The sequence below is a fragment of the Manis javanica genome, chromosome 15 (genome assembly GCF_040802235.1).
Source record: "Manis javanica isolate MJ-LG chromosome 15, MJ_LKY, whole genome shotgun sequence".
Taxonomy (NCBI): domain Eukaryota; kingdom Metazoa; phylum Chordata; class Mammalia; order Pholidota; family Manidae; genus Manis; species Manis javanica.
Window position 1 is genome coordinate 22,941,237 of NC_133170.1, and position 10,378 is coordinate 22,951,614.

Below are 10,378 nucleotides of genomic sequence, written 5' to 3' on the forward strand. Positions count from 1 at the left end.
GGAGAGGGCCAGAGGAGCAGGAGGTGGGGCAGAAGGAGCCCCCCATCTTCACATCATGCCCCAGCCCCTAAAAATCAGCCCGATGGGTGTGTCAGGCTCTCAGCTACCCAATCAGCTCCTCCTCCACTTGGAGAAAGGAGCCGCCAAGGTGTTCGGCCTGATCTGTGTCCCCCTGACATGCCTGCGGTGAGACCCCCAACCCCGGGGGAACTATATTTGGAGACTGGGCCTTTATGGAGATAAGGTTAAGTGAGATATAAAGGTGGAGCCCTAATCTGATAGCAAGGATATCCTTTTAAGAAGAGGAAGGGACGCCAGAGCGCACTGTCTCCCCCGTACACGACAGAGGACGGGCAACAAGCAGGCAGCCATCTGCGGGCGAGGGAGAGAGTTCTCGTCAGGGACCACCTGGGCCGGCACCTCCAACAAGAGCTTCCAGCCTCCGGACCTGTAGGCAAATACATTTCTGCTGCAGGAGCCACCCAGTCTCCAGGATTTGTTCCCGCAGCCGAGCTGACAGACACACAAGGTGCAGCAGTTCCCGGGAAAGTGGTATGGCTAGAGGGAGATTTCTCCTTCACGGGTGAGGCAGAACGTGGGGGGGGAAGAGTTCCCCACTATAAGTAGATTGCAACAATAACTCAGTGCTATAGTTATAAGACGTAAGAATGTAAAACAAAGCAAAATTTAAATAGAAAGTTATTTATTATGCCTCTGGCTATATGTTCAATGAATTAATTTATTCTTAGAAAAGGAGGAAATGAAATAGAGCCTTGAGCAGGTGAAAGAGTAAAGAAAGTATTCATAGAGGGAAAGGAGAAAATGAAAAGAAGAAGCTGTGAAGTACTCTAAGCCCAAATGCACATGGTGCAGATCCTAACAGGTCAGGAATGTTTGTGAAGTAGTTACTGAATGTCTGATGTATTCAGGGTGCTAAATATGGAAGATAACAATTAAAGAGTAGGATATGTAGCCTGCCTGCCTTTTACAAACTTGTACGTTTTAAAATGTAAGTCCTTCCTCCCGCTTCCCTTCGTCCCTTCCTCTGTAATTTACCAAACATTTATTAAGCTAGTCTTTTGCCAGACAGCATGAAAGGTATACAAAGGTAAGTTCCAAGTCCTGCTTTGCAGGGGCTCACCCTCTCAAAAATAAACACAAAAACTAGAGATGAGTTTAAAATGCCATCAGTGAAGGGCCCGCGAGCTTCACAGAAATGAAGGACCATAAAGAATGACTACAAGTTCCACAGAGGGGCCTACGGAAAAGGAGATTCTGAGCAGAGAGACGCCTGAGCCCCGGCGCAGAGGCCTGGATGCCAAGAGTTCTTCTGAGAGGCTGAGCCCAGTCCTGCGAGCTCTGGATAAGAGGGGGCGTCACCTAAGTGGAGTTTCCTCTCTGCCTTCAAAGTATTTCTAAGATGTGATTTTTGCCTTCAGTTACTAGGCTGGAAAGCCATCCAGAAACATCGAATTTGCTAAAAACAGCCACGTCCCCCTCCCTCAACCCAGGTTCTCCCAAGCTGGTTTTGGTGCTTGTGCCTCACGCGCACTCCCATCCCTTCCGCACGCGGGACTGACGGCAGAAGCAGAGCAGCTAAGAGGGAAAACAGCCTGGTTTCCCTGCCTTGCTTCTTAGCACCCTTTTAAGTACAGTTTTTTCCAGCTCTACTCTTGGTAAGTTACTAATATCTGCTCATTAAGGTCACTTTTTTAAGTGCTAGGTGCTTTTCATATATATTTTTAACTGATACTCAAAACAAGTCCAAGAAGTATTACTATTCTATTTACAGATGGGAAAACTGAAGCTCACAGAAGTTTTATAAGTCGCCTAAGGTTATAGAAGTAGTTAATGATGGAATTTAAAACCAAGTCCATCTGCCTCTATAGATGTGGTTCTCAAAATGTGGTCAGGGTAGAGTATTCGCAAATCATCATGCTACCTCTCTGATGCTCCTCTGGAGTTAGGCATATGCTAGGCCCTAGATACACATCTCCTGAATTAATTCATGGAGGTTTATACTCCTGCTACATTTCAAGAGACAAGAAATGGTCACATTCAGCATCTTGAGGAAATTCTTGAAACCTCCCACTAGCTTTGTGCAATAGTAGCTTGAATGCAGTAGAGATGAAGTTCTCATGACCTCTTTTAGTTATAGTTCAATGAATGAAATAGACTCAATATGTTGCAATCCTAAAGTAACTTTACTTTCTCCCACTGTCCCTCCAAACCTATTCTGTAAGCAGGGTCTTCCTCTGGCAGTGCTTGTGATTTCAGGGAGGTCTAGTGGCTTTTCTGGCCATCATAAGCATATGGGTCATTTTCAGTCCCCAAAGCCACCTCATTTCAGCATTTTAAATACCCAGGCCAAATTATCAAAACTCTGAACTTTTTTCTAGATTAGAGTCTCTCCTCTTCTGGCAGGGCAGTACTTTCAGACTACCACCACCTGGTGTTGGTACCTACAGGGCCAGGCAGGTATGCAAAGCTGACCCTGCTGCGGAAGGCACTTGCAGGGGGAACCTCCATCTCAGTTACTTGAACACCAGGGTGACCACATGCCCTCTTTGCAGGGACAGTTCCAGTTTAATCCTGCTGCCCCAGCATATTGGTTAACAGCATCCCCTTTCTTTGTCACACGTGCCCCCACTTAGATGATAAAGGAGAGTCATCCTACCTAACACAGTGAGACCTTCTTTGGATGGCCAAATTTCATTTCCCTTTTCATTTCTCCCCTTTCTCAGACCTATCTGACTATCACTTCCAAACAAGTCCTCACTCTAGAGAACAGATGGAAGCTACCCTGAAGTCCCTCTCTCTTGGCTTAAAATGAGAGGGAAGTCCCCTCACTCCAGGGCACAGCATTTTAACAGCTGCCTCCAAAGGAATCCTCATCCCCAGCTCTACATTTCAACTCTTTTGAAGGTTTGCAGGTAGGTGAGTATTAATGCTACCAGATCTGGTTTTCACCATTTTTTCATATGTTTTGAACTGTGGTCCAATTTCATATTCTTTTATAATGTGGAGTTCCTTGCACCTATTGTAATATTCTCAGACTTGAAGGGCTCTACCTATCTCCTAAGCAACAAAAAGAGTTGAATTTAACATCTCTTTATGTATGGTTTAATGAAGAAGGGAGGGAAAAAAAACCCAACCACTCTGGGTCTACTAAATCCTACAAAAAAGGTAATTCTTGTAGCAGGCTGTCACCCAAAGCCACATCAACTTCCAGAAATGCAATGTCAACAATGTGGGAAGGTTCTGAACAAGCGCAGCTTTACCCAGGATGTCCCTGGAAAAGAGGGGACCAATTCCATCAGGGGTGCCTCGGTCGGTTTCCTTGCATCCCTTCTTGAAGATGCCAATGGATGTAGGTTCTGAAAATCTGAAACATGCCCATGGCATTCCATGCCCTGGTAAAAAAAAAGCTCTGTCCCAACTCTGTCTCAGTTACAAACATGGGAACAGAAAACCCATCCTAGAATCAGCCCTCTGACAGGGGACACCTGGCCACATTGCTAATGAAGCGTGCGCAGAAGTGTCAGCCTCGCTGGTCCCAGTTTGCAGTCCTCCATCCATCCCAAAGATAAACAGTAGGGTAGATTCCTCCTCTCTGTGTCTGCAGGGGGCTCATGGAGGTACCCTTGAAAGCTAAAGGTTAGAAAGCCAAGAGTGTGGTCTTGCAGAGGAAGCACTGTGCTTGTCTCCGCCTCTCCTATGTGTAACCTAAGAAGACTTCTGGGTTTGCCCAAGCCACAGGCTGGGTCAGCAGCTTAGCCAGGAACAATCTACGTGGCCTGACTTTTAGTCTGTGTCCTGTTTGCTACATAACTCAAGCTCTGTCGAGCAGTGTCCACAGAAACAAAGACAAGCTTTTTAGGGTAATCCCACCTTTTCCCACAAGCCATGTTTTTACAGGGAGTTTTTGTGTTTTCCCCAGCAGCAAGGCAAAGCAAGCAGCTGCACGGACTTGCTCTCGGATCAGTGGGTCCACTGTGCGCCTCAGGGAGCAAAAGGGGTTTTTGTTGTCACTCTTTTTTTTCTCCTTCAAATGATGGTTTGGAGCAGGAAGTAAACTTGGCCACATGCTATGAGGAAAAAGAAGTGGACTGACAAAGCTTTTCTTTCTTTGGCTGGGGTTCGGAGTTCCATAGCAATCCATAGGTTTATAACTAAAATTGTTACAAATATGTATTTAAATAAATAGAAATACTAAATACGCATTACTACATATGTAAAGAGCACACATGTACTCTTCTGGTTCTCCTCCTGCTTCCCTCCCCTTACTCCTCATAGTAGCACCAGCTGAGCTCCAGGACACTGTAAAGGAGTGCAGAGAGCATCAAGAGTCAGGAAAAAGAACTAATAAAACTTAGCTAAACCCTAACAGCAGACCATTCCGGAATAGTAAGAGATTCAATGTCTAAACTTAGAGAGAGACCAGATCAAAGGAAGAGAGAGCGAGAGGCCAGCCAAGGGCTATTTGAATCCTGGTTTACTAAATCCCCATGGTTTACAACCCTGATATCCACCCTGGCAGGGCCCTTGCTTATTTTCATACTGCTTCTCACTTTAAGTCCTTGTATCTTAAACCGGCTAATAGCCTTTGTTATGGAAAGAGTGAGTGCTGTTCAGGTGCTAATGCTGAGACACAGTATCATTCACTCACACAGCAGGAAGAAACAAACATTCCATGATTGGAATGGTCAAAAGAAAGTGGGGAAATGTAGAATCTAAGCATTAGTAAGATTAGTAAATTAGCATGAGCTTAGCCATTTTAGAAACCTAGAAACCATTTTCTGAGGGTGTGACTCAGGAAGAAAAAAAAAAAACCTGGGCCTGGGTAAGGCCTTGAAAAACAAGTTAATCATGAGCACTGGGTGGTGGGCAGCTGTGACCCTTGGTCAGCTAACCTTGGTCAGTTAATCTTACATACCAAGCTTATCGTGCAGAACCTCCCTAACCATTGAGGAGTGGTCTTATCCTGCCCTTGCTTAACCCCAGGATGTATGTCTTGCAAGAATAATGTGCAGCTGTGGAAAATTACTATGAGTTAAGTGCTTTGAAAATGCTATATAAACCCTTGGCTCTGAGTGCTCGGGGTCCTTGTTGAGACCCGCTGCGTCGGGCTGACACTTGGACCCCAGCTAGCTGGCTGAATAAAGACTTTGCTTGAATTTACATCTCTATGCCTGTGTAGTTTGTTCTCTGAAGAAGCCTTGGAAGCCCGGACCCTAACAGACACCAGAATCTGAAGTCCTCTGTGCCTGTTGTCACTGGTCAGCTTGCCAATAGAAACAGATGCAAGGTTACTGACTGTGGGTAGAATTGCAGTATTTCTAGAATCTCTTGCCTGGCCTTAGTTCATCTCCGTATCAATAGGTGTTTCACAGGGGTGGAGACAGGTAGCCATCTCCATATCAATAGGTGACTGAGGGGGAATGAGGGCTTATCTGGACCAGAGAGGTTGGTTAGGGTCCCTTTTTGCAACCACGTCATGAGAGAGCCCCAAGAGACATGGGTGAGCAGAAGTGGATGACTGCTTGTAAAAAATACACGGATTTCTCCCACTTAATTTCCTCCTTTGACTGACTTTGGTTTCAGAAGTAATTTGCCCTGGACTGGGAACTTATCCCCCTCCCACCCACCCCTGAGGTACAGTGATGTACTACCAAATGCTGGCAAAGAAAGGGAGATTCAGAAGTTCATGCCTAGCATGGACAAAGCTTCAGATCAAAATTCTAGAATGTCCTGATCTACTTACGAATTAAGGAAGGGAATGGTGTTATTTATTTCACTGTTACTCCTCTGCTCATCAAAATTTGGGGAGATTCTATTCTCGGTCCTGAGCTAGTTTTAGAGTAACTGGAACTAAGACAATTCAGCACATAGAATAGTCTTTTCTCCAAATGGTACTGGGACAACTGGTATCCACAAACAGAAGCATGAAGTTGGACCCCTTATTAGCAGCTCAAACCACCATAACAAAATACCACAGAATGGGTGGCTTAAGCCACAGGAATTTTTTTTCTGCCCCAGAGGTTGGAAGTCCAAGGGCAGGGAGCCAACATGGCCAGAGCTCTCTGCCCGGCTCGGCTCGCAGGCAGCTGCCTTCTCATTGAGTCCCCTGGGCTGGGGGTAGTCTCTCTCTCTCTCCCTCTTCTTATAAGGCCAGAGTCCTATCAGATGAGGGCCCCACCCTTACAACTTCATTTATTCTTAATTACCTTCTAAAGACCCAATAATCTTCAGACACAGTCACACTGGGGGTTAGAGCTTTAACATACAAATTTTGGTTCACAATTCAGCATAAAGCAACCTCTCCTCTTACCATACACAAAAATTAACTCAAAATGGATCTGAGATCTCAATGCAAGAGCTTAACTATAAAACTTTCAGGAGAAAATCTTCCGTAAAACCAGAGAGTAAATCTTCAAAACAAAGCCTTCTTAGAAATGACACCAACATCCCAAGGAAAAAAGGAAAAAACAGATAAACTGAACTTCATCAAAATTAAAAACCTTCATGCAATGGACACCCTCAAGAAGTGAAAAACAACCCACAGAATGAGAAATAATATTTGCAAATTAAATGACTGATAATGGACTTGTATCTAGAATATATAAAGAGCTCCTACAATAAATAAGACAAATAACCTAATTAACTCATAGGCAAAGAATCTGAATAGACATTCCTCCAAAGAAAGTATAAAATTGGCCAATAAGCACATGAAAAGCTGTTCATCATTAGCTGTCAGAACCATGCATATTAAAACCACAATGAGAAACCATTTCACATCTACTAAGATGTTATACTTGAAAAGATAGATAACAATAAGCATTGGCAACACTATGGAGAAATCAGAACCTTCATACATTGCTGGCAGGGGTAAAAAATGGTACAGCTACTTTGGAAAACAGCATAACAGTTCCTCAAAAGGTTAAACATAAAGTTATCATATGAACCAGCAATTTCACTCCTGAGAATATACCCAAGAGCAATGAAAACAGATGTTCACACAGAAAGTACTATACAATGTTCGCAGCAACATTACTCATAGTAGCCAAAAAGTGAAAACAATCCAGAAGTCCATCAGCTGGTGAATAAGTTAAAATGTGATAAATCTGCACAGTAGAATATTATTTGGCAGTAGAAAGGAATGAAGGACTGATACATGCTACAACACGGATGGATCTGAAAATCATTACACTGTGCTAAAGATGCCAGTCACAAAAGTTACATACTGTATGATTTGATTTATATGAAATGTCCAGAGTAGGCAAATCTATAGAGACAGAAAGTAGATTAGTGGGTTACTTAGGGTGACCTGGGGTGAATGCACTGGAGAAAATGGGGAATGACTGCTGAGAGGGACAGGGTTTTTCTTTTCCGGGTGATGGAAATGTTCCAAAATTGATTGTCACGATGGTTGCATATCCTATGAATATACTGAAAACCACTGGGTTTTACATTTTAAAATGGGTGAGTTGTATGGTATGTTAATTATATCTCCACAGAGTTGTACACACACACACACACACACACACACACACACACACACACACACACACAACACACAAACTTGGAAAATTACCTGAGATTTGAAACAAAAACAAAATTAAGAGAAAAACTGAGGGGTTAGACCAAACATGTGTGCTTTTATTCATTCTGGAGAAGGCATCAAAATGTCTGAGAGCTAGAAAAATTGAATTAAGAGAAAATGCACTCGGGAAAACCAAACCGGAAGTCAGATTATGTTAAACCAAACGAAATAAGGCATTTATCTTGTTTAAAGGGGTGGGAGCACTGGGATGGGACTTCGGCCGGCTCTGAATGTTTCTTGTTCAGAAGGAAATGAAGCCCACACAGAACAGTCACACCTTCCTTCCCTAGAACTGACCTCATCTCTAATACATGGGCATTAAGAACAACAACACACTCTTTTTCCTGATTATAAATGTGATATATTTAAGATAATATAAAAGTACTAAGAAAAGGAAAAAAAATCACAGTCTTGCACTGATATCTGGTAGAAATGTTCGGAAGTGTTCTTTCTCGAGCATCCTGCTTCACAGGGTGAAGCTCATAAAACACAATTTTGTTTCTTCTTTTATATTTACGATCAACACTTTCTGTTACTATTTAAAAGTCTGATAAGTTATTTTCAATCACAAGAATAGACCATCATTATTTCACTAATTTCTTGATAATGGAACTTTATCTTTTCAAACTTTCACTATTATTAAAAACAAAATGTTGCAAAGAATATTCTGAGCATAGATTTTTGGCCTTATTTCAAATTATTCCCTTGGGATATAATTAATTTTACAGTTAAAATGTGTGGAAGTGTTTAATGATCACCTACAGTGCTTATCAAAAATATAACACAAACTTGTCTATTACTAGCAGTGTACTGATAGGCCCATCTCATCACATGCTCATCTTTTCAAAGTAACTCCCATTCCCCTTCTAGAAAAGAATTCTCATCACAGCATTCTTTATGATGGCAAAAACTGGAGGAAAAAAACACACACCCCGCCCCCATCGACAGTGGAAAAGTGAAACAGATTATGATGGATGATTTTTCAGTAACTAAAATTAAATGTTTTCAAATGAAGTGGCAGGGAAAAATGACTTCTACAAAATTCTTAATTGAAACGACCTGTATGCCAAACACCAAACTGTTGGCATGGTCGTAATACAAAAGCCTACAGCAGCAGTGACATTTGAGCTGTGGGATCACAGGTGGTTTTGTTTTATTTGCACCTTTCTGTACTTTACAAACTACCTACATGACAATTCATTCCTTTTATCAATTTTTGAAGCTCAGTGATTTTAAAAATTAGCCCCACAAGGAAATTCACTGTCAGAGAGTATCCGGCATAGAAAAGACAGGAAAGGATGAAACCTACAGGCACCTTTGAAAGCCAGTGTGGGGACATCTTGCTGCTCTGGCTTCCAGCTCCGGCTCTCCTGCTACTGGATGTGCCTTGACTGGACCTCCTGTCCTCACTGTTACAGGAAGCCGTCAGACGCCTGGGTGTGCTAATGTCCTTCAGTTCTGTGTTCCTCAAAAGCACCACCTCAGGACTGTGTTGCAGCCAATTAATAGGCATTAACAATTGATTGCACATGAGGCAAGCATCCAAGAAGAATTCCACGCTTCTCGCCAAGCACAGAATGAGAAGGTGACTCTGCATAAGGCTTACACTTGGGAATCTAAAAACAATCCTGGCTTCAAGCAAATCCCCCAGCTTGCAAAGTTTGACAGAAAGCAAAATACATTCAGTATTCCTACCACTCTGTCTGTGAGTTTTCCACCACCACTCTCTACCACGAACTCTGACTTTCCAGCAGCCTGTTGGATTTCACACGAAGAGCACAGCTAAAATGGGAGGAAAGGGTTCCTTGCAAAGCAGTAGGGCTGACAGAAAATACAGATTCAAAAGTATAATCTGGGCTTCCTGACTTGTAAACTGTTCATAATGACTCACTCACTGCTCAGACATTAACAGCAAACTAAATTACTGTGAACCTAGGGCTAGAATGTCAGCAATGTAGTCCTTAGAGTGAAGAACTCAGATGATGCTGGAATGCATTTATAATCGGGTGGAGAAAGCCACATTAGACCTGGATGAAAAACTAGTGGTAGTTGGTTAGCAGGGATGGGACATCAGGCTGACCACATTCTTCTCCTTCCCAGGTTTATCATTGTAACAGCTCTGGAAAGTTTTTGCATGCCTATCATGCAAAAGCAACAAGAAAATCCCTTTTTAGCCAGCAGGGAGTCGGGAGGGTCTGTTTAGCAGAGCAGTGTATCAGTAGGCTATTGCCTCAGTCAGGCCACATAATAAACCACCCTAAAACTCAGCAGCTTAAAAGAACAAGGATTTAATCTCACACTTACAAGTCGGCAAGACTGCCTGTGGATCAGCTGGCGCAGGCTGGGCTGGGCTCGGCGGGAGCTCTGCCTCACACTGCCCTTCAGCTAGACTTGGCTCCAGACTATGGACTGGGCTGCAGGCATGTAGGCCGACTACGGAGCCCAGAGGGAAGGGCCAACAGCTGCCTGCAGGAAGTCTCCTCATGGTGGATCGCTGATGTACGGAAAGAGCAGCCCGAAGGCAGAGGCTCTTGTCCAAGGCTTGGTCATGTCCCATCCGCTAACATCCTCTTTGACCAAACCCAAAGTGAAGGGGCAGGAAGCACGCCCCACCCACCATGGGGCCGTGGCAAGGGCACTGGTGAATAATTCTCTTTGAATGCTGTTAAGAATTGAGAACAGTAAGCAGTTTTCCACAGTGACAATTAAATCTCCACGCCATCAACCAACTCCTCCTCTCTGGCCACTTCTGCCTTTCTCCTCTGGCTTCCCAGT

At 43.5% G+C, this 10,378-nt stretch overlaps 1 long non-coding RNA gene across 2 annotated transcripts in view; it reads right to left on the reverse strand.

Annotated features, from left to right (window-relative positions):
- Window positions 1–10,159, reverse strand: part of LOC140846362 (uncharacterized) — a 62,186-nt gene extending 52,027 nt beyond the window's left edge. For both annotated transcript variants that reach the window (XR_012125380.1, XR_012125379.1), the window contains exon 1: window positions 9,908–10,159. This is a non-coding gene — a long non-coding RNA (uncharacterized lncRNA). The remainder of the gene's footprint in view (window positions 1–9,907) is intronic.
- Window positions 10,160–10,378: the final 219 nt, after the last annotated feature.